The sequence below is a fragment of the Herpailurus yagouaroundi genome, unplaced genomic scaffold (assembly GCF_014898765.1).
Source record: "Herpailurus yagouaroundi ecotype Mexico unplaced genomic scaffold, PumYag 207, whole genome shotgun sequence".
Taxonomy (NCBI): Eukaryota; Metazoa; Chordata; class Mammalia; order Carnivora; family Felidae; genus Herpailurus; species Herpailurus yagouaroundi.
The window spans coordinates 4,690,144-4,713,528 of record NW_024412438.1 but is presented as its reverse complement, the minus strand read 5'-3'; the positions used below and the strand labels follow the sequence as shown (position 1 = coordinate 4,713,528).

At 64.2% G+C, this 23,385-nt stretch overlaps 1 protein-coding gene across 3 annotated transcripts in view; it reads right to left on the bottom strand.

The window, feature by feature from the left end:
• Positions 1 to 23,385, bottom strand: part of KCNN3 (potassium calcium-activated channel subfamily N member 3) — a 123,871-nt gene that overhangs the window by 97,967 nt on the left and 2,519 nt on the right. Inside the window, exon 1 of one of the 3 annotated variants that reach the window (XM_040452777.1) lies at positions 23,254 to 23,347. The exons of the other annotated variants lie outside the window; for them this stretch is intronic. The gene's annotated coding sequence lies outside the window, so the exon portion shown is untranslated. Of the gene's footprint in view, positions 1 to 23,253; positions 23,348 to 23,385 lie in introns of those variants that run through there. 3 annotated transcript variants of the gene reach the window in all.

Genomic DNA, 23,385 nt, shown 5'->3' with positions numbered 1-23,385 from the left:
TTCTGTGCAGGGTCTGTGTCCCATTTGTCTCTCTGTCCCATTACCTCACACAGGGCCTGGCACGTAGGAGTAGGTACTCAAGTACTTGATGAGTGCATGAATGAATGAGTGAATGAATGAAATATCATGCCAAATTCCCAAGGAGGTAGAATTAAGCTGAACTACCCCATCACAGGTCTGAGCATCCAGGTGGTAAAGTGCACCTATGGTGGGGCCAGGGTGGGGTGGGAACAGGGTGGGGTGGGGGGTCCTGGGGCAGAGGGGTGGGGTGGAGGTCCAGGGACAGGGGGTAGAGGGTCCTGGGGCAGAGGGGTGGGGTGGGGGGTGCAGGGACGGGGATTGGAGGGTCCTGGGGCAGCAGGCAGGGTGGGGGGAGGTCCTGGGTCAGCGGGTGGGGTGGGGGTCCAGGGACAGGGGTTGGGGGATCCTGGGGCAGCGGGTGGGGTGGAAGGGTTTCTGGCTCAGCGGGTGGGGTGGGGGTCCAGGGACAGGGGGTAGGGGTTCCTGGGTCAGCGGGTGGGGTGGAAGGGTTTCTGGCTCAGTGGGTGGGGTGGGGGTCCAGGGACAGGGGGGTGGGGTGTCCTGGGGCAGAGGGGTGGGGTGGGGGTCCAGGGACAGGAGGGTGGGGTGGGGGCAGGGGTCCCGAGCCACCTTTACTTTCCTCATCTCACTGACTAAACAGATACCCACTTGTTCCGAACCCATCCTCTCAGCCGCTAAGCATAACCTGTGAGCAGAGACCCCAAGCAGCCCCCACCCGGCTCCTTGCCCTGGGGAAGCTGTGGGGCCAGCGCCAGGGCTAACAAACAGCAGAGGGATGATGCTCGTGGAGGAGAGCCCGTCCTCCCCCACAGCCGTCCTCCCAGCACGGTGCTCGGGGCCGGGCAGGAGGACTGGAGGCTGGGGCCCGGCACCCAGTGCAGACGGTGACAAGCCTTAACCAGGTCGGCGTGGAGGAGCAGGATGGCTCTCCAGAGGCACCGAGGTCACTCCGAGGTGTCCCTAGCTTCCGGGCAGCCCCTCCCAGTCCACTGTTGTGTCACTGGGGCCGGGGGCCGGGGGGCCCAGGGGAACCAACTGTCTCCCTGCAGAAGCCCAGCTGGGCCCTGGGCTGCGGGTGTGGGGAGCGTCCCTGTGGAACTGTAAGGGGCCAGGTGACGTGAGCCACGGGGGTTGGGGGAAGTCACCCGGCTCCGTCCAGCTGCCACCAGCTGGGAGTGTGTGGGACAGCCGGGAGACATGGGCCAGGTGGCCAGAGGTGGATGGACACGTATGGAACAAAGGGTCACGGCTCTGGAGAATGTCCTCGCTGGAGCTGGCCGGTCTTTCTAGCCAGGACTTGGCCAAGGTCCCCGAGCTGCTGGGTCTACATCTGGAATCCAGCTCCAGAGACCCCTGTGCTCCTTCTGCGAACCACATACACTCCACGTTGTTCATAGCAAACGCCAATGTGCCGCCCCTCGGCCCAAATCCCTCCGTGGCTCCCCGGGGCCCTCAGGAGAAAGCTGGATCCCCTGAGCACGGCACCTGCATGATGTGACCCCTGCTCACCTCGCTCAGGCCACGGACCTTCCCCTCCCCGCCTTCAAGACCCAGCTGTGGGCTCGCTGCCCCCGCCGCCCGACCCTCCCAAGCGGCCTCCTCTTGTCCGCCTCCTCCCGGGGAGACCGTCTGAGCGCATTAAGGACCGCGGAGCAGGCCGTGAGCTCTGCGAGTGCAGGAACCAGAACTCTTGTCATCTTTCGGTTTCTCCCCGGCCTCCAGCACTTAGCACAGCGCCCAGTGTGTGAGAAAAACTCCATTAATGTTCGTGGAGTTAATTTGCCAATTAAGAAGCGAGCGAGTGCCCGGGCAGCCCGAGAGAGGACAGACAGGAGCACTCTCAGCCCCCCTCCCCCGCCCTCCATGTGCACGACTGCTGCGGGGTCTCTGGCCACAGCCAAGGGGCCAGCAAGGTGGCACCCCCGCGGGGAAAACGGTAGCACGGCCAGCGGCCCCTCGGCTGAGACAGGCGCAGGCCACAGAGGGTGGTGGCCGAGCAGGTGTGCTGGCTGCCGAGTCCACCTGTCCCCGAGATGAGCCCTCCAGCACGCGGCTACTACCACAGAGGGAACCGCGATCGGCGCCCTCCGGAGGCCGGGTGGTGACGTGCGCACCCGCCCACCCTGTTCCCAGGCCCCGCCGGTGGGCGCTGGAACAGGAGCGGCCCCCGCGACTGAAAGGAGACCCCTTGGGGGCCCTCAGCTGTGCTTGCACACCTTTTCCCTTCCACGTCTCGTGTCCCTACGCAAGGGAGGAACCGGGCGTTACACCTGCTGTGCGTCCCCGCCACCACCCACTGGGAGGGAGGACGGTGCCCAGCACCCGACCTGCGCACAAACAGGGTGGCCCAGACCCCACGGCTCCGCGGGGGGGGGGGGTCACCGTGCTCAGCCAGGCTCCGCTGCCACCCGGCAAAGTGCCTGGGGCAGACCCAGAGCCGCGCATCTGAGCCTTTCCTCCGCGGTCCCGGCTGCCGGCGGGAGTGTTTGGGTGGCGGAGAGCAGACGGCACGCCGTGCGGACGGCCACGTCCAGACCTGCCCCTCAGACCCGCCGGCTGCTCCTGCGGGAGGCGCCCCGGGAGTCAGCCTGACAGTCGGAGGGAACAGCGCTGGAAACTGCGTTTCCCTGTTTGGTCGGCCTCTTGGTCTCTTGTAATTTATCTAGTATTTCCCAAAAGGTCACTGGGTGGCGATTTCAATATCGTGAAGTTTGTAGAGATGCTGTGAAAGAAGTGTGCAAATTCCACGGGTTTACACTGGCTTAAAGGTGATATATTTTATGAAAGCATCTATACTGAGTGCACTTTGGATAGGATTTGGTGACCGATTGGTTAGAGACCCAAAAGGCCTTGCTATTAAAAGCCCCGCTGTTGTGTGTGTGTGTGGGGGGGGGGGGGGTAAAAAGAAACAGATCAAAGGCATTTGCCAAGTAGGGTTTGTGGCCAGGAGAGAAGGCGGGGACGTGGTGGGTGACATCACGGAGGAGCCGCCCGAGGCAGGGAACCCCGACTGCCCCCTCAGGGGCCCCAGAGCTAAATCCAGTGTTTGTCACTCGAGGGAAGCTGAGTGAGGAGCTGTCTGAGGGACGAGAGCCCCGGCTGGCTGCAGGCCCCCTCTTGCTCCCGAAGCAGTGGACACAACGTCCCGGGGCTGAGGGACGGCTGAGGGTCCACGCTCCCTCGGGCCCGCAGAGCCTCAAACCGCCCGAGCCCCGCCCCCACTGTGTCCCCCTGACGCCCTGCCCGGTGCCAGACCAGGTACGCCGCAGGCCGTGTGGGGACCGGCGTCCCATCCCCAAAGCCACCAGGAGGAGACTCACGGGGACACCGGGCTAAGTCACCCTGGAGGGACTTGTCTAGTAACGGCGGCCGTGGACAGACACCTCAGGGTCAGGCCTCGGGGCAAACGCTTCCTCTCCCTCCAGACCCCACGCCATGCAGAATGAGAGGCAGGGGGAAGAATGAAAAAATAATCCCCTCCCCTGGCTGGGTCCTCCCCGGGGCCACGTTACCGCCCTCAACCCCGCACACCTGTGCCTCCGGCAGCTGACGTTCGTGTCGGGGGCGGGGCTTCTAAAAACCCTGACACCCGGGGCTGCACCCCGACCCATAAACAGGGCAGGAGCTGGAAGGAGCTGGAAGCGTCAGCACCGGAAAGATCCGGGTGATTCCAAAATGTAGCCGTCTGGGACCCACCGAGGCGGGGGGTGTGACTATTACCCCCGCTGAACAAGGAAACTGATACTCAGGGAAGTTAAGTCTCGGGTCACACAGCCGGTGCTGATGGAGTCGGGATCCAATGCACGCGTCTGTGACTCCAGCACGGGGCCCCCCAAACTCCAAATTTCTGCAGCCACTGTCCCCCCTCCGCCCCCACCCCTCCCACCCATCGAGGCTTCCCCAGGACCAGGACCCTGCGGGCGGCCCTGGGGGGTGTGGGGCAGCCCACTTCAGCTCTCTCCAGAACAAAGCCTGGCCTGAGAGCAGGGGGATGTGGGAGGGAAACACTGAAAAGTACGTGTGTGGGTCCCAGGCAGGTGAGGAGGAGGAGGGCAGGGAGGCAGGTGAGGAGGAGGAGGGAGGCTGGGGAGCCAGTAAGTGAGGGAGGGACCGGAAGGCTCAGACCAGAAGCCCGGGGTCAGTCGGCCTCTCCACTGGCTGTGTTTCTCGGGGCACATCACTTCCCTCTCTGAACCCCAGGTCCCCCACTCCTGGGTCTGAGCAGGTGTAGGTATAGGAACACGTGTGGCCTCCTGCAGGCAAACCCCCGGCCCTCAGGGGGGCCTGGCCAGGCTGGGGAGCCCAGTGCACCTGCTGACCCTATGACCCCGGGAGAAGAGCCCCTGGGGGTTACACCCCACACCTGCCCAGACTGACCCCCTGAGCAGGGCTGGTGGCAGGAGGCCGGCTCCACCCCACCAAGTACTGCCCCCCACGTGGGGCCAAATGGACCTGACATCTGGAGTCACCCCACCTGCCTGAAAGCCCCCCACTCCGCCTCCAGGCCGCCGACCCGCGCCCTGTGCTGGCTTCTTCCCGGGTGCCACACAGCGTCTGGTATCCCCACGGGGCTCAGGGCCACCCTCTGTGACCTTCCCTGGGCCTCCGTGACTTCCTGTCTGTGCCACTCTGTTCCTGGTCCAAACCTCTCTCCTTGCACGCGTCACCCACCATGTCTCACGCCTCTTTCACCATGAAGACCCTCAAGGGAAGGGTCTGGTGTCAGCAGAGGCAGCAAAGCATCAGGGTCAGGATGCCCCCCCTCCTGGTCATCGCGGTGGGGGGGGAACCCCACTGGCGCTTACAGTCTACACGGCGTGAAGTGCGGTGACTGTAAATGCGATGGCACGTGTAGAGAGGGGCTCTGCACAGGGCCGGCCGTTCCACGGGGAGGTCGGTAAATGGGGCCACGAGCCCTGTTCCGTATCCGTGGTCGGCACGCCGAGCAGGAGCCCTGGCCCGCGAAGATCGGCGCCTACTGTGTACACGGCCCCGACAACCTGCTCAGCCTCTGCGGGAGCTAGATGCCCACTCCCCGGCTGGGCTCGCCCTGTGGCCACCTTCTGTGCAGACCCCCTTCTCCGGGACACGGAGCTGCCCTCCCGGTGCCAGGAAGCCTGCAGCCCGGGGCTGGGCGAGGGCCCAGGGCAGGAGGAGCAGGTGGTAGGGCCCGCTTCACAGCCAGGGGCAGAGACCCTGGGAAGCGATGCCCGGAGGTGCCCAGGGGGCAGCCGGGGACATCAACGAGGGGCTCTCGGCCACACTGCCCGCAGCGCCCCAGGAAAGCCTATGATGCAGACGGCAGACACGGCCGCTCAGAGATGCGGTGGCCCCCGGGGACTCTCAGGGAAAGCTGTGTGTGCGTGAGGGGTGGCTGGGGGTCCATGAAGCCCCTGCACGTGAGAGGCCCGCTGGGCTGAGGGCAGGGGGACAGAGAGGCCGGCAGGGAAGGCACAGGGGCCGAGAGACACACAGCCCCCCACCCTCACGCTCCCCACGCTCCTCCAGGCCCCCCAGGATGCAAATCAGGTGCCGGCACAGATTTGCATAATCATGCATATTAAACTTACGGTCTCGTCAGGCTTTTAGAGCCTATAAAGCAATTTTGCTACCTTTAACGGAGAGTAAGAATCACGGCGAGAGATCTCCTGTCCTTTCCTCATTCAACGTGAAGTCCCAGAATAAGTTGGGGGGGGGGTTCCTGGGGTCTCGGGACGGCCACTCTGTTGACACCTTGGCAGAGGTAGGAAGGGCCCCCCGTCAGGTGCGCCTCTCACTCCACCAGAGAGCAGTCTGGTCCCAGGGGGCAGAGAAGGCAGAGAGGGCGGATGGGACCATCATCAGGTCATCTTGGGTCCGTGGGTGGTTGGGCAACAATGGGGACCCCAGCCTGGGCTTGAATCGCCGCTTATTCTTCGCAAAGTGCTCTCACTCCGCCCTCTCCGTTGGTCCCCCATCGTGTTGGAAGGGCAACCTCCTTACCCGACTCTGCAGCTCCTCCCTATCCCACCCTGCAGCTCCTCCTTACCCCGCCCTGCGGCTCAGGAGGCTGGCCCCAGAGAGCGGCAGCTGCTCACCAGGATCAAACACGGGCCCCTCACGCTGTTTCCACTGCACAGGGGTAGGGGGCGGGCCCCTTCCCACCCCTGCATCCCTCCTTGCCCAGGACAGACATAACAGATCAATCACTCGGGGCGCCTGGGTGGCGCAGTCGGTTAAGCGTCCGACTTCAGCCAGGTCACGATCTCGCGTGATCTCCCGTGATCTCGCGTGAGTTCGAGCCCCGCGTCGGGCTCTGGGCTGATGGCTCGGAGCCTGGAGCCTGCTTCGGATTCTGTGTCTCCCTCTCTCTCTGCCCCTCCCCCGTTCATGCTGTGTCTCTGTCTCAAAAATAAATAAATGTTAAAAAAATTAAAAAAAAAAAAAAACAAATCAATCACCACACTCTCCCCACCAAGCTCGCACCTTGGAATCCTTCTCAACACAGCCCTTCGGGCAGTTAATGCCAATCGTTCAGGGCAGACCCCTGATGGAACCTGCTTGCCCCTTCCTACACCACACCCCACCCTCTCCTCCACATCCTGCCCACATCGCCATGCGCCACGAGCTTCTGGGAAGGGCCTGCGGTCTCAGTGCAGCCTGGCCGCTCACCCACCCACTGGCTTCAAATGGGCTCCAAATGGAACCAGATGCACCTGCATTGGGGAGCAGGCCCAGAAGCGGGGTCTCACCCCCCTCAGGCAGTCACACAGGTGCACTGAGGCCCCCAGTGACTGACACACGTGTGCCTCAGGCACAGCGGGACCCGCGGTGTCAGGCTCCAGAGCAGACCACGCCTTGCCGTCTCTGGCAAAGAGCCTCCCAGGGTTCAGGCAGAAGAGAGGCCGAGCACACGGTCCTGGGGCCCAGCGCCTCTCCAGCCCGGGGACACCCTCCCCACCCCACCCCCCACGTCCACTGAGCCTATCCAGTCTAGAGAGAAGCTCCCACAATCCTTCCATGTGGGCCCTCCCACAACGCTGTTTAAATCACGGTAATAAAACTCTGAAAGTGCTCATTTAGATCTTCACGCACGCCCTGTTATGCAAGGTGTGAAAATGTGGGCCCCAGCCTGTCTCCTGTCGCCCCTCCTCGGGAGACAGCGGCCACCCAGCTGGGGCTTTCCTTCTGGAACCTGGCAGGTGGGACACACCCTTGTCCCAAGTCCTGGCCACGTCTGAGGGCCCGTGTGGCCCCAGCTCACGGCAGCCACCCGCACCCCACATGCCTCACCCCTGCCCTGCCCTCCTCCCTGCGAGGTCGTGAACGCCCAGTCTCCATATCATCTCCACCGCCCCTGCCGCCCCGCCAGTTTCCCTCTCCTGGACCATCTCCACACAGCGGGAGGAGGGAGAATTCTCCGGGAGAATTTTATCACCGACCTTATCTAGAAGAGTTGGAACGTGGTAACAATAAAAGGCAGACTGACTTTGACTTAGTTGTTTCGGTTTTTTTAAATTTTTTTAATGTTTTATTTTTTTTTTTTTTTAATTTTTTTTTCAACGTTTATTTATTTTTGGGACAGAGAGAGACAGAGCAGGAACGGGGGAGGGGCAGAGAGAGAGGGAGACACAGAATCGGAAACAGGCTCCAGGCTCTGAGCCATCAGCCCAGAGCCCGACGCGGGGGGCTCGAACTCACGGACCGCGAGATCGTGACCTGGCTGAAGTCGGACGCTTAACCGACTGCGCCACCCAGGCGCCCCTGTTTTATTTATTTTTGATAGAGAGACAGAGCAGGAGCAGGGGAGGGGCAGAGAGAGAAGGAGACACAGAATCCGAAGCGGGCTCCAAGCTCCGAGCTGTCAGCACAGAGCCCGACGCGGGGCTCGAACTCACAGACCGTGAGATCATGACCTGAGCTGCCCAGGCGCCCCCATTTTTCACCCTCTCTGCAGAAGACGTTCCCCCTGGACGTCTGCACTGCCCCACCCCCGCCCCACCCCTGCCCATGCAACCTGTCCACACGGGCCAGGTCTCATTTCTGGAGAGGCAGCCAAGGAGAAGAGGAGAGAGGAAGCCCAGCCCAAGAGGCACCGCCTCCCCCTGCCCAGCACAGGCGGGTGGTACAGGCCCCCCCGCAGTCCTCAGGCCGCCCCTCAGCGCAGTCCTGCCCGATCCGCCCACTGTGGGCCCCATAGGAGGGATGCGTGTGAACTAGGCCTCAGTACGTCCCGGCGCTTATCCACCCAGACCCATCACTGTCACCGTGCCCAGAGGCAGGCATCACAGTGGCCCCCAGACCCAACCCGGTCCTTGGCCCCGCCCCCCCCCACACGGGTGGAGACACAGAGGCGCAAAGCCATCCTGGTAATAAGGGCAGAGCCCGAGGTGAGGCCCGGTTTGCCCGACACCTTCACGCCCCCGGCCCCCCCCCCCCCCCGTGCCCTGGGTTCTCCTCACGGGCCACCCCTCCCTGCCCCCGCCCCACCTCTGTGCCGGGCACCGTGGGGCGACCGACACCCCTCACCCCGGGGGATCCACGTGACGCCCACACTGCCCTGCAGAGAACCCGCGTGTCTGGGTCGCACAGACAGAGAGGGGCAGAACCGGCCTGGATATCAGGCTACTGATCCCAAAGCCAGGGCCCTTGCCCCTCGGGACTCAGCCCGGGCTGGCCGTGCCGCCCCCGCTCCCGGGCACCACGCTGGGCTGGCCGGCGGTGTGGCTAGGGTTCTGGAGCGCTGACTCCGAGGGAAGTGAACCACGCCAGCAGAAGACCCCGGCGTGGCCCGATTCCTGCCGGACATCCTCCTGGGATCCCCCAGCCCCTCAGAGCCCACACATCCAAGACAAAACTCCGCATCGCAACCCCTTCCCCGACCTGTGTCTGTTTTAAAGGCGACACAGTCCAGGGCGCCTGGGGGGCTCACTTGTTAACCATCTGACTTCGGCTCAGGTCACGATCAGGTCACAGTTTGTGAGTTTGAGCCCCGCTTCAGGTGAGCCCCACTTTTCCCTCTCTCTCAATCTCTCTCTCAAAAAAACTTTAAAAAGAAATTAAAAACAATAAAGGCGACACAGTCCTGCCCCACCCACCTCATCACGGCCAGTCTGTCACCACCTCTCACGGATGAAACATGGTGGCCGTTTATTGGTCGAAGAACGTTGCACCTGCGTTCTCCACGACCACCCTGCGGGCATCACTACCCCATTTCACGGGCACAGGGACGGAGGTGCTCGCCCGGCCTCACAGCCCACCAGCCGGGCTGCGACCTGGCACGCCCGGGGCTGTGAAAACAAGCAGGAGGGGGCGACGCCGGGCTGGCGGCTGCTCTCTGGGCCGGGAGGGCTCTGAGCGGAGAAGGGACAGCCCGCAGCGACCTGCACGTACAACCGGGGTACTCGGGGTGGAGACGGGGCGGGGGGGGAGCCCACACCGCCTGCCCCCACCGCAGCCTGCTTCGGCCCCGGCTTCCTCCCTGGAACCACGGCAGGGCCCTCCCGGCCAGCCTCCTGCTTCGGCCCTCCTACGGGCCTGCCGTGGCTTGGCCACACTGCTGTGCCGCTCAAAGGCCTTCCCTCCCTCTCTGAGCCTTTAGACCCGAGTGCCTGCTGGGCAAGGCCCCGTGACCGGCTTCCACGCCCCTTTCCAGCCTTCTGTTCCCAACACTTCTGGAAAAACCCACGTCCTCCGCCCCTCCCTGAGAACACCCGGAACTCTCCGGCTTCGGGCCTCAGCCAGACTGTCCCTTCTCCTTTGTCCCACAAAGCCTTACCTTCCTTCACAGCCCAGCCCAGCCCTCACCTCCTCCAAGAAGCCTCCAGACATGAAGAGGCACGGGCGTGGCCCCAGCACGAAGCTGTACCTGCCACCGGTGCCCGCCTGCTGCGGCCTGACCTCCCCAGACCACGTGCTGTCCGCCTGCGTCCCCCTCCGAGACCAGTGCCCAGCAGAGAGCGGGCGTCAGTGAAAGGCCGCCCGGTAGAGGGTCCTCAGCTCCTCAACATGTTGGTGCGGACCCTTCCCCGGCTGCAAGCCCTGCCTCTCCCGGGGGTCTTGAGCTCAGAGCAACACTCGTCTCCCGTCGTGGCCACGGGGGAGCCCAGAAGGATCCCAGCAATGCCCGGGCCGGCGCACCCTACTCTCCCCTGCGAGGTCTGCTCACCCAGCTCTGTCTCCCACTCACGCAGCGCAGAAATAATGGCCCCGCGTTTTCCTGCAAACTCTGCGTCCCAGATGGAGACCAGCCCCACGTGCTCAAGGAAATGCGAAACAAGAGGCCGGATGGAGCAGGTCTGGGAGGACACCGTTCAGCCTCGCAGGGGCAGGGGCGTCCTGGGCTCTCCCTCCCCCGAAGTGTCATTCAGGGCTGGGGCAGAAAGTCTACAGTCAGTCCCATGGCCTCTGGTCAGCACATCGCAGCTGGCCAAGCGGCCCCTGGCCCCAGGTGGCTTCAGAGACTGTCCCACTTACGGACCTGACCTGGCCTGCGGGGAGGCCGTGAGACGCTAGGAACAAGGAAACACCCACTGAGGCCAGTGTTGACCCGGGCCTTCCCGCCCCAGCCAGAGCCACTGAGCAGAGGGTGTCGCGAGGGTCGGATGCAGCATTGACCGGTTCTCGCCCAAGAGCCGGGGAGGGCCAGTCCCCCAAAGCAGGGTCTCCCAACCTCTGTGACATGTGGGGCCGGGCGATTCCTGTTGTGGGGACGGTGTGGCGTGTGTTGGGGTGTCCACCAGCCACCACTCCTTGAGATGTAACACCCCTCCCCGACTCGCAACAACCGATGATGTCAGCAGGCACCGCTGAGGGTGCCCCTGGGGAGCAAAGTCACTGAAGTTGGGCAGCCCTGACCTAGAGGCAGGGGGTTGGGTCCCAGGTGTCATGGGGAGGGGGGTGCTATTCACTCTCCCCATCGATGGGGAACGAACCGGCCGCCCTGGAAGGAGGAAGGGCCGAGGGCCAGTCCTTCCTAAGTGTCCGGTTGCCGAGTCAGGTCCCGCATCAACACCGCCTCACAAAACGGCAAGACAGGCACCGTCACCCCCTTCTCCACGTGGACAGACCCCAACGTTAAATCACCAAAGTCCCACGGCCGACAAGGCTCAGGGTCCCAGCGGGCCTGGGCTGCCGGAGCAGAGTGGCCCCGGTCCGCAGGTCCTGAGACCCTCGCCCTCCAGGCCCGGGTCCCAGCACGCGTAGACCGACGGAGGAGGCCTTAGGAGCGAGGAGGCCCCGAGTCCCCCCCACCCACCCAGCCGTCAGGGGGCAGGTACGGCGGCCCCGTGCATGGTCCCAGAGAGCCCTGGACACTGGGCTACACGGCGGTGAGCGTGAGGCTGGTAGGCCCTGCCGCGGTGAGGCCTCTCCCTCATCCCGCCCCACGCCCTGGTTAGGCGATGCGAGGGAAAATTAGAAACGCAGATCTCGGCCATGCTAGGGGTGCTTTCCACCGCTCAGGACCCATTCATTCATCGAACTGCTCTGGGGTCAGCCTAGGGCAGGGAAACCTGAACTTGAAGCATGGTTCTGGCCCAGAAAGACCCCAGCGACCTCCCGTGGCCTCCGACCCGTGATCGTGGTGGTGCTGGAGGAACAGAGAACTGACGTGAATGCTGTTGAAATGTGGCCAGTGGCCACGAACCGTCCCCTGGAACGAACAGCAGGAGCCATCCATCCATCCGCCACGGCGCGGGGGCCCAGGCAGAGCCTTCCACGCCCCGGGCACGTCCTGTGACCTCCCACCACCTCTGGGGCTGCCACCCCCTGATGCACCTCAAACCTCAGTCCAGCCCCAAATCCCACCTTCCCCCCAGTCTTCTCACATTTGTTTGGCCCTCTCCTGACTCCCCTCTGTCTCCCCGCCGCCCCTTCCCCAGCACTACCACACCCCACATCCAATCCCCAACTTTCCAAGGATCCAACCATGTCTCACCCTCCCGCTGGTCCCGCCCCCATCCAAAGCACCATGACCCTCACGTGGCCAGCGGCCTTGCCTGTGTCCCTTTGCCCCACCCCCTCCTCTGTTCCCAACTCTGTGGCCAGAGGGATCCTATTAAAATGTATGTCAGACCTCACGACGCCCCTCAGAGACCCCACCTCACCCGGGGGAAAGAGCCAAATCCCACAAGATGGACACCGGCCACAAGACCACTGAGCCTGGCAACGTGGCCAGTGCAACAGGATTTCTAAGTATATTTCATTTCCGATAATTTACATTGAAAATCGATGGTCCATTCATTTATTGGAAAACTTGTAGACCTATCTGCAACAACTTGGGTGTGCACGTCTACTTTTTTAGCCACAAATTTTGAACTCTAAAAGCAGATCTGGGACTTCCTCTGAAGATCTGTGCCCCACCGAGGGTGCTGTAAGACACACACCGGATTTCAAAGACACGGTAGGAAAAGCAGAAATTAACTGTCTCAGCAATTCCTTCCATTGATTATGTGTTGAAGTGGTAATATTTTTACCATATCGGGTTAAATAAAAAAAACATTAACGTGAATTTCACATTTCCCTTTCACCTTCTCTAACACGGCTCCCGGACAGTGTGAAGTTCCAGACGTGGCCCGACTTCGGTCTATACGGGCGTGGCCGTCAGACGCTCAGATGTGGCCCCGACCCGGCCTCTTTCCTCCTCCTCTTTCAGCTCCGGAAGACCCCTCATCACATGTCACCTCTGGGGAGGCCCTCTCTGCCTCCCCACCCAGCTTTGTGTTTCTTCAGGGCATTTAACACCATCTAACGGAGCCCGTAGGTATATTACACAGTGTACTGTCAGTTTCACCTACTGAAATGTAAGTTCCCGGAGGCTGGGGTTTCTGTCTGCTGTGGTTTCCCCGCTCTGTCTGCAGAGCCTCCAACAATCTGGCCCATGATAGACGTTCAACCACATCCGCCAAATGCACAGAGTTATCTGTTTTCCTGCTGGGGTGCCCACTCAGCTGCAAATTTCTCAGGGGCAGGGCTAGCACATAGTAGGCTCTCGTGTGGTAGGCTGATCTGTTCCCAGGATCACGGGGGAAACAGAGGCGGCCTGGCCGCCACGGAAGGCAAAAACCAAGTAGCAAGGGTCCTTGAACCGCACACGCGCCCCCCCCCCCCACCGCCCCAGGAAGGTACATGTCCTTTCCTTCCCGTCGATTTTTATTCTCCCAGTGAGAAGACAAATCTGTTTCCCTTCCGCCAAAAGGCCTCAAGCCACGGCTACTTACATTATAGTAATTAAATCCCTGCTGCTAGGAGAGCTCAGGAGTGAGCAGGCCTCATGCCAAGGGCTGGCCTGCAGGGAGGAGGCAGCAGGGAGGGAGGCTGGCCGGAAGGGCCTGTCCCTCTCAGCTGCTTCCCGAGTGACAAAATCCACTTAGCCACAATGCCTTCGCAGGCTTTCACTCCCGGGACAGGGGGCCTCGGAAGAGGACCAGCTCGGGGAACCCCAGCCTCCCCGGCTCACTCCCTGGGCCTCACCTCCCCACCGGAGTGGCTGTTCCAGCCACATCCTCACTTCTCCCATTCGCCAAATGACAAAACCGAGGCCGGGAGGCCGGGAGACAAGCCTCCCCACCCCAGCGCGGGGACGTCCTCTGCACCTGCACTCCCGACTGGCACTCAGCGCGGGCCCAAACCACATCACGTGCTCTGCTTGTGGGGTGTGCCATTCAATCCTCACAGTTGCCCCAGAAAGAGGGCTTCTGATTAACCCCCAAGGGTAAGAATAGAAACACCAAGACAACTCGCCCAAAGCCACGCACGCAGGCAGTGACGGAGGCAGGATTCAAACCCAGATCTGCTGTGTTCGGGGCCAGGCTCTCCTGGACAATGTACGCAGCAGGGCTGGCTGGGAGGCGGCTGCGGGCACATGAGAGACGGGGAGGTAGGGGGAGGACAGGCAGGAACGGAGACCCTGCAGGCCTCGTGCACCTGCTTCTGCCCCGCCCAGCCCGCCCGTGAGCCCCACGTCTTGCTCGGTCAGTGCTGGACCCCAGAGCCCAGCAGGACACCAGCGCCTGTTGGCCTCCTGAGCCAGCTACAACTGGGGACCGAGGGTCGGGGAGCAGAGTGCAGGGAGCGGGTGGGTTCCTGGGACAGACATGGGCAGGATGGACCGAGGAGAGAGAGCCATGAACTGGGGCTCCACGAACAGGACGAGGCAGGGGGGTGGCTGCACAGAGACAGCAGGGGGTCGGGGGCGGCCCCGCAATTTGGGTTCTGGTGAGCACGTGCGTCTGGACGTTTCCGATCACACGATGACAGTGTTGGGCCCTTCCCCTCCGGGCGAGGGTGGAGTCACGGCACCCCCACCCCCAGGTCTGGAGGCCGAGGTTTCAGAGGCTGACCACCTCCCCTCCCCCGCCCGGACGCACAGCCAGGAAGCCCAAGAGAGGGGACGGGAACGCGGGGAAAGAACACACTGTCCCCCTGGGGGACCTCGGCCCCACAGCCCAGACTGCCCTGCCAGCCTCCCGGGGCTCCTGGAAAGTGAACAAATCCCTGCTCCCAAACCCAAGGCACTCCCCCTCCCCGGAGCTCCAATCACCCACGGGAGGGCCTGGGCCAGAGTGGGGGCGAGGCTGGCGGGGTGGACGCTTCCAGGAGCAGCACTTTGGCTTGAGAGGGCCAGGCCACGAGGTGGCCACACAGGGGAGTGGGCTTTGAGGGCACTCGTGGGTTCAGACCACAACTCCACTCCCTCCTGGCTGCGAGGGCCGGGGCAAGCCTCCTGACCTCTCTGAGCCTCGGGCGGGCCATCTGTCACTCGGGGGGGGGGGGGGGGGGCTGTTGTGAGGACTGAATGAGACAAGAAGCAGGAAAGCCCTGAGTCATGTCCCAGTCTGGCCTTGTCTTCACTCCTGAATAAGACTGCGTTGCTTCCCTCCTGAATAAGACTCATGTTCCTCTGAGCTGCTGGACAGGAGCGTTACAGGCGGCCCTGCCCGGCCACAAGGAGACCCTCGGGACCCAGCCTCCACCCCGGACTTGCACTCGGCTCCAGACATTCCATCCCCCCCTTGAGGCACCTGCCCCTCGCCGGAGGGCAGGGCGGACCCGGTCTGCACGGCCACACTCCGGGAGCAGTGACAACATCTGGTCCAGCCCAGAGCGGGAGGGCAGGGAGTCACGGGACCAGCTGAGGGATCCCACGGGATCCCGTGGCCACTGGGCTCCGGGAAGAAAAAGCAGGCCTCGCAGACCCGCGCGGGCCTAGGAGCCCCCTGGGGCCAGGTCTACGCCATGCTGAATCGCCCACCTCCAGCCTCAGCAAAAGGAATTATAGTCCCACTTTCCAGACAGAGGCCACCGATCAAGGCCACACAGCTGGACAGATCCGTGGTGGAAGGCTGAGCTGTTTCAGGAGGAGTCGGGGGAGAGCAACACATTCCAGAGGAGAGTCCCCCGTGGCTCACGCGGTGCTTACGGGCACGGACCACCCGCAGTCCTGGGAGCTGGAACAGGGCCTCACCTGGTAGCAGGTGTCCTGGGCCCCAGCCGCGCCCTGGCCGCTGGCCACGCCGAGAGGCCTCGGACAAGTCGCACAACTTCCCTGGGCCTCGCCGTCCTGCGAGGAGGCGCGTGGCCCCTGCTCCGCCCCCCTCGCGGAGGTGGGCAGGGGCCACAGCCACCCAGCCAGCACACCTGCAGGGCCGTGGAACGTGGCCATCCGGCTTACAGGCCCCACCCCGGCCGGGTAGCCACCGGCTCCCCCGGGCCCCCCCTTCAGGCCACCAACAACACGGCCACTCGGAGCCCCTCCAAAGGCAGTGGACCGACCCAGGGTGGCGCACCCCGCCCGAGCCCTCATCTTGGAGGAAGGCGACATCACCTGGGTCAGCGGCTCCCGGCACTGCCACGTGGGGGCCTGTTCGGGCACTGGCTGAGCAAGCCGACCCCCGACCCAGTAGAGGCCAGAAAAGAGAAAACATGGCTAAGCCCCAGTTCGTCAAAAGCAGGAACCTTCTCACAAAGGAGAACAGCTCTGCACAAATCCCCTCGAGGACGCAGCCAAGCAGGCGCCCGGCCAGGAAGGACTCCCCTCGCGGGCCACCGGGGGCGGGGGCGTGGGGGTGCGGGCCACGAGGCCGCCGGGCCACGAGCATGCTCGCCCCACGTGCACACGGGGAACGCGAGGCTGGCAGAGTCTGAGGCGCCGGCCTCACGGTCACCCGGCAGCGAGGGGCTGCCCCAGGACGGCCGCCGGCCTGCTGGGCTCCTGCATCTAAGAGTTCAAGCCGAACCAGACCACGATTCCCACGGGTGCCGCCCGCCGGCCCAGGGCCCGGGCGCTCTCCAGGGCCGACACCAGCCAGTCCAGCCCCCGGGGGAGCGACCTTTCAGGCACCTGCCCGCTTGCCTGACACAGCATCACGCCCGTCCCTTAAGGAAAATGCCGGGCAAGCGGCCTCAAAACAGCAGGTGCCAATGTGCGTGTTATTTCGCACATCGCTTGCGTGTTGTTCATTTAGCACTGCCGGGGCCCCACTCAGAATACAACTCTTGTTACCTCGCCACCAAGTAGCCCCGTGGGGGGAAACGTGCCCCACACAGGGCAGGCGCTGACCCCGGCACGACCTCCCCGCCCGCCGCAGCACAGAGCCCAGAAAGCCTCAACCCACAGGCCCCACATCCCTGAATTCCCTGTCACGGGTCTCAGAGGAAAGCCCGTCATCTCGAAGTCACACGAGAAAGCCCCGGCGCTTCCTTGGTCCCCTGGCTCTGTCCCCGGCGGCCCCCTGGCTGGCCCTCTCCCTGCCGCCCCTGCTCTCAGCCTCATTCTGCCTGGTCATCGTGTGTCCCCCTGACCTTCCTCCTGGACGCTCGGCCTCTGGCCTGACTCCATAGGCTTATTTTTGTTCCCTCTCCACCTGTCCCGTTTGCACGGCCACACCCGGTCAGCTGTGCCCAGGCCACAGCTTGCTGACTGTGAGCAGGAGAACTGGGTCCCACGAGACGAGGCCAGAAGCCCAGGCCAGGCTAGCGCTGCGGCCCCTCCTCCCGGGGAACGTCCTGCTTCCTCTCACGGCCCAGATGCGCCCGTGCAGACCCGTCCGGGAACATGACCGGGGCTTGTCGTCCAAGGGGGGGGGGGGGGCATCGGTTTCATCACAAAGGGGGCACAGGCCACACGTGCTCACCTGCTCCAGAGCCACCGGTGTGGGAGGCGACCTGCGTGCCCACGGTCCTCCGAGTGGCTGTGGGTCGGCGGGAGCGCCATGTCGGCGCGGGGCTCCCCAGAGCAGCAGTGGGCACGTGTCAAGGCTGAGTACGCGCCCAGCTCTGCACCGGGTGCCGTGCTACGGGCAGGGCTGACTCCCTCCTGCCGTCTGAGAAGTGAGTTTCAGATCCAGGAAACTCCGAGGACCCCCCACCACATTCCACCAAGTCGGAACTCAAACCCAGAGCCCGAGCCCTTAACCACCACGCTGGGAGGTCGGCCGTGCCGATGCGTCACAACTCTGGGGACAGAAGTGCAGCGGGCAGGGCCCCCGCCAGCTGGCCATGAAACGGCCCCCGCGCCCTTGTCCCTGGTGCAGGCATCCTGCTCCCTGCTTCCAGCCTCTAGGACGACACGTGGCCCCAGCAACCTTCCCGGGCCTCCCTGCTCCGCTCCCCTCCTGGCCTCTGCACCCCTCAGCCCCGGCTCCTGAGACTCCTCGTTCCCAGAAAGGCCCCTGCCCGTGACGCTCCCATTCTGGTCTGGTTAACCCTTGGGGACCGTCCGCAGGGAGCCTCCCCAGTAGACGCTGCGGTCGGCCTGGGTGGGTGGCACCTGGGTGCGGGCCTGGCCAAGGACAGAGCTGGAGGATGGTGGCCTGTGTGGTCTTAGCAGTGGAACATCACAGACGCACATTCGGTGGGGTCAGAAAGCTCTGGGACGGGGTGGGGGGTCAGCGCCAGGGCCCTGCCCTTGTTTCCGAGCTGGAGAACCAGAGGCCCGGAGAGGTGAAGGGCCCTGACGACAGTTGCACGGCGAGTCAGAAGCAAGAGGGAAGCAGACCAGCCTTTCTGTAACACTCACTGCCGCCGAGGTAGGAAGCTGAGCCTCCAGGGTGAATGAAGAAGGCATTTCTAGAACCAGGACGGAGAAGCTTTTGGAGGTTCCCTCCCTCAAACCCCCAGCAGAGGCCTGTGGCAGCTCAGCACAGGGAGACGGCAGGTGCTGGGGCCCTGGGCTCTGGATCTAGAACCATCTCTCCTGAGAGGGGCACCTGGCACGCCCACGCACCCCGGTGCACCCCGCTTCCCACCTGCGAACAGAGCGGCTTGTAGCGACCCCAGGGCCACGGTGGGGTCGCGAGGAGCTGAAAGCGCGGAAAAACCGTGAGCAGTGGACAAGCCGAGCCCACGGTCGCCCCCAGTGGGCACCCGGGTGGCCGGTAGGGAGGAAGAGGCCCTCCGAGGAAGGGCAGGGGCCAGAGCCCGGGGCTGGCGCCAGGTTTGGGGGGCGGGGAGCCTCGCAGCGAGGGCTCTCGTTCTGTCTGTAACCCCCACACCCGACCTGTCCATCGTCACCTGGGGGCAGTACGGCCAGGCCCCCAGCACCGCCCCGGGGCCTGTCCACCACCTCACCCGGCACCCAGGCTGCACCTGCCTCGCTCTCCCCGCCCCTCCCCGGTACAGTTCCCTCCCTCCCAGTGTGGGGCACGCGGGTCTCCGGCCTGGCCACTTAGATCTGTCTCTCTGCAGAATCATAAACAGTTTCTCCGGCAGCAGCAGGCGAGGAAAGGCCTCAACTCGGGAGTCAGATGGGCCGAGGGCCCCGGGTTCTCACCCCAGCACCGCCACCCGCTGACAGCGTCCGGCCTGGGGACTTCTCTATGAGGGGACGGGACCACACCCACGCCTCCCAGCACTCCAGCCAGGACAGAGGACAGCCATCGAGGCAGAGCACAGAGCGGCCCCTGCCTCCCCCTCGCCCAGCGGCCGGCACAGGGCCAGCCCCCAGCCCTCCTCCGGCACCCTTGCCTGCAGCCGAGCCCCTGGGGGGCCGGGGGGGGGGGGGAGCCCGGGGGCGCCGCGGAACCCTGGCCTCCTCCTGGCCTCCTCCTCCAGACTTTCCTCCGCAGAAGAAAAGGCCCAGAACTTCCTCCCCACGGCTCCGGGAACAGCGTGGCCTCCCAATCCCCCCCTTCATTATTTAAAGAGGAATGACTGATTCTTCCCCTCTCCCTTCGGGGTTTGGAGAGAAGGAAAACAGGTCCGAGTGAAGGGCGGGCCTGCCGCTGAGCCAGCACCGCGGTGCCTCCACGCTGCCCCCTCACAACCTCACTCCCTCATACATACTCATTTCCTCCCCCAAATGTGCTTTACAAATAACTGCCACAGAACCAAAGCTCTGTCTTCTGATTTTACATTTCCATCCGGGCCGTGGCTTCTCTACGGTAGTTACTCGAATTTCCTTTCGGTTTGTGTTGCTTTACCTTCGATGTTTTGAAGTTACCTTCGCGGTCTTTGGACCGCGGCCTTGCCAGTGCCCCTCCCCGAAAGCTCTGTGAGGGGCAGGCGAGGGGGTCCCCCAGCCTTCCGATCAGCCTGCACAGCGGACACGCCCAGCGATGGACGCTGCTTGGGGGGCAGGCACCCCGAAGTCCCTCCCGGAAGGTTACAAACAGCGTGACGATGCCCAAAGGGAAGCAGGTACTGTTGAGTCGTCCCCTCTGGGGTTACAAACGTTTGACTCAGCCGTAGGCCGTCGCGAAGCTCATAAATAAGGTCGCCACCACCCTGGGTGGGAGCAGGGCCTCGCTTCCACGCTCTCAGAGCGGCTCACGAGTCCTCCCTGGGCCAAGACACTCAGCGTGACCTCGGTGCAAAACAGACCCCTGGCTCCGACCCTCCCGCCTCCTGCCGCCGTGCCCTGCAGGCCGTGACGCAGGAGGGTCCGCGGAGGGCTCCGTCCGTTCAGCAGCGCCAACACACCGGAAACCACAGGCACGGGCACCCCGAGGCCTCTGTCCGCAAACACGCCACCTACCCGCCCAACGCGGCTCCCGGGTCTGGCAGGAGGCGCGGGCCGGTCACCCCGCCGAGCCCGGCTGCCCCTCTGCCCTTATGCAGACAGGGGCTCCCCGCGCAGGGACCTGCGAACCTGCTCAGTCATCCGGGCTGGAGGCCGAGGGTGGACCCCCTGACCTCTGTGAGGTCAGCAAAGACACCCCACAAGTCGGCCCGAGGGAACCCCGTTTTCTTCGCAGCGCGGACAGCCAGGAGCCCAGGCCCCCCTGGGCGTGCGGAGAGGCCTGCCTCCCCCCCCCCCCAGGTGTTCTGAAGGAGGAAGAGCGCCGGAGCCGGGGTGGGGGGGAGGCCACGCGTGGGAGGAGACGGGCCAGGGGGACCCGTGGCCGCGGCGGCCCCCGCAGCAAGGCCAGGCAGGGGCAGCGGAAAGAGCAGCGGCGCCGGGCAGGCAGGCACCGGCGCCCCCGGCAGCGGTCAGTTCTGCCAGGGAGGTGAGCCCGGGGACGGGTAGGGGCTGGAGGCTGGGCACACACGGAGACAGAGACGGCTGCCTTGTGGCAGCAGTATTTCCGACCCCCCCCCCCCCCAGTGGTCACAGCCGACACCAGAGGTCCCTGCCAGGAGCCCCCACGGGACCGGCCAGCCGGGGCTGGGGGCTCCTCGGCTCCGAGATGGAGGGGGCCGGGCCCTGTGGTCCCGGTGCACACAGCACAGCCGGAGGTGTGCCTCAGACCAACTCTGGAGGAGCACAGAATGCCAGGGCGTCCCCAAAGCATCGGTGCCTCCGTCCTGACGAGCACAGACGTGACAGACCACATCCCTGGGAGCTCTCGGCGGGACCTCTAACCCCGGCCCTGCCACGTTGTCTACGCCCTTGACATAAACCACCTATTCGTTTTTAAACCCTAGACTCTTTGTCCAGTTCAGGGATAGCCCGGAACCAGTCGGAGCCCACGAGGGCCCCCTCGGGCACTTGTCTCTTACGGGGTGGGGGGGACTCATGGCCCCGCCCCTCCTGCCATCTGGACCCTGCTTTGACCCACCTCCCGCCCCCCCCCCTTTCCTGCGTCACCTCAGGCTTGTGAGGAGGGGACCGAGGACCACTCTGGCCGACTTCTCACCTCCTCACTCTGGCTCCCTTTTGCATGAACTCTGAGCCTCAGGGCAGGGCCAAGTTCCGACCCCAGAGAGCCAGCCCCACGTGCAGATTCTCCCCCAGCAACAAGTATCGGCCAAAGACGCAAAGGGGGGTCCGCAGCCCCGTGGAGGAAAACAGAGAGCTCCAGAAAGCTGCAGGTCTGGCACCCGTCAGCCGCCTTCAATCACTCGGGGAAGCAGCGGGGACCCCTCCGAGGGCCCGTGAGCGGGAAGCCCCCCACCCGTGCACGGCTACCAGCCCGCCCGGACTACGTCCACACGGGTGAGCAAAGCCGACCGGACACCCAGAGATCTCCCAGCTGGCGACACGCCTTCCTCGCCCAAACCCGCTGGCCACGGTAGAGCCTGGGGGCAGACGTGCCCTCCCTACCACCCACCCGTGATCGGAGGTGCTTCCAGCCCCTCTCAGAACTTCTCCCCGACAAGACGCCACTTCTCACGCCACTGACGAGCGTTAGCTCCCAGTCTGTCAAGGGCCCAGCTGATTCTGGAGCCAGAGTTGGTGGGAAAGACCCCTCTGGCCTCATCACCACTATTAATAACAATGACGTGAGGCCCCGTGTTGGAGCCTTACACTTCGCAAGTTCGCTCTCCCCACCGACAGCTGGGGGACCGGCTCGCAGAAGTTACATGGCTTGTCCGAGACCACAGCTCTGGAAGCGACCGAGCTGGGATTCAACCTTCACTCTGATTCCCTAAAACGATCCTGTTTGTGTCTGGGTCGAGAGGGGTAGCCGCCTTCCTCCTCCTGGGTCCACGGGCCCTGACACGGGAGACCCCAGGAAACGCTGCTTCCCGAATGACTCCATGCACAGACGGCAGACGGGAAGCCTGGCAGGCAGGGGAGCGGGTTAAAGGGAGCCTCGTTTCTGCAGCCCGGGCTGTCCCAGGGGCACACAAGGCAGCCACCTCACCAGCTGGGCCCAGCAGGACCTTCCTGGTCATAACCTCTCGTGCCGCCTTGAGCGCCAGCGGTGTAGAAGCGGGGGACACCCAGCCCGTTGGCCCCCTGACCCTTGCTCCACACCAGACCCCGCTTCCTCCAGCTCTGGGTGAGGCCCTCTCCCTGCCCTGGCCCCTCTCCCGCCAGTGGCAACCCTCCTGTGACATGAAGACCACGCGCACAGACCTGCCCCAAGCCGGGTCCTCCGAAGAGCTCCGACCCCGGGGGTCACTGGGGTGCTGGTCTCTCCCCTTCCCCCCACCTCCTAGTCCCGGGGCCTTCATCATTCTCCCTCGGTGACGGCTCCTGGTCCCCACGGGTGGCTGGAAGGAGCCAGAGCCCCGCCGAGGGGGACAGCCTCTCCCCCCCCCCCCGCCCCCCCCCCCCCCCCCCCCCAGGCGGCCCTGAGAGCTGCAGCCTTCGGGCATGACTAAGTGAGCTGTTACTGCCGGGAACCCCACTCACTTCTGCTCTCTGAGGGGCTCAAACCCCGTGCTACGGACATGCAGCCAGCTGGGGCGGCCCCCTCTGAGCAGCTGGGGCCCTGGGGGACCCTCTGCACAGAAGGAAGTCTAGGTCCTGGCTACTCAGGTGGCTTGACGGCTCTGCCCGTGCCCTGCTGGAGAGAGAGGCTGGGGACAGGGAAATCCGATCAGCACCTCCTAGGTTTTTGCGGCTGGATCTCAACAAGGAATGTGACAGCCCCACAGCAGCTGGGCCCAGCCTGAAACAGGCTCTATTTGAAACCTCCAACAGCTGAACCCCTCCCAGCCACCCCCTGCCCGAAATGACAAATAGGAAGAGAAATCCAAGGGACAGGCCAGCACGCACACATGCACTCACACACCCTCCTCCCCAACAACAAATCGGGGGTGAGGGGTAGAGTGGGAAGAAATCCGCTTGTCCAATGAGTGCCCGGGTCCCCCGAGCCCTCCAGCCCGCAGCACGAGGGCCCCCAGCAGGCCGAGCGTGGCAGGAACCCACCTGCCGGGAATCACCACCACCCCCCCCCACCTCCCCACCCCCGCCAAAGGCCATGATCTCCGAGCCTGAGGCTGAAGCCCAGCCACCAGCCGCCTCGGCTGCGCACACGCTCCACCTGACTGATCCGGGAGCCCTGTCAGCCCATCTGAGGGAGAGGTGCTCCCCGGGGCTCAGGCCACGGTGGCACCCACCTGCGCTGCTGGGGACACCTGTAGCCATTTGCGTCAGGCGGCAGCAGCTTTATTCTGAGTGCTCTCTCCCGAGGGAAAGGACCGCGGGTTCCCTCCGCCCGTTTTCGCCCGTGTCCCCCCCCCCCCCCCCCC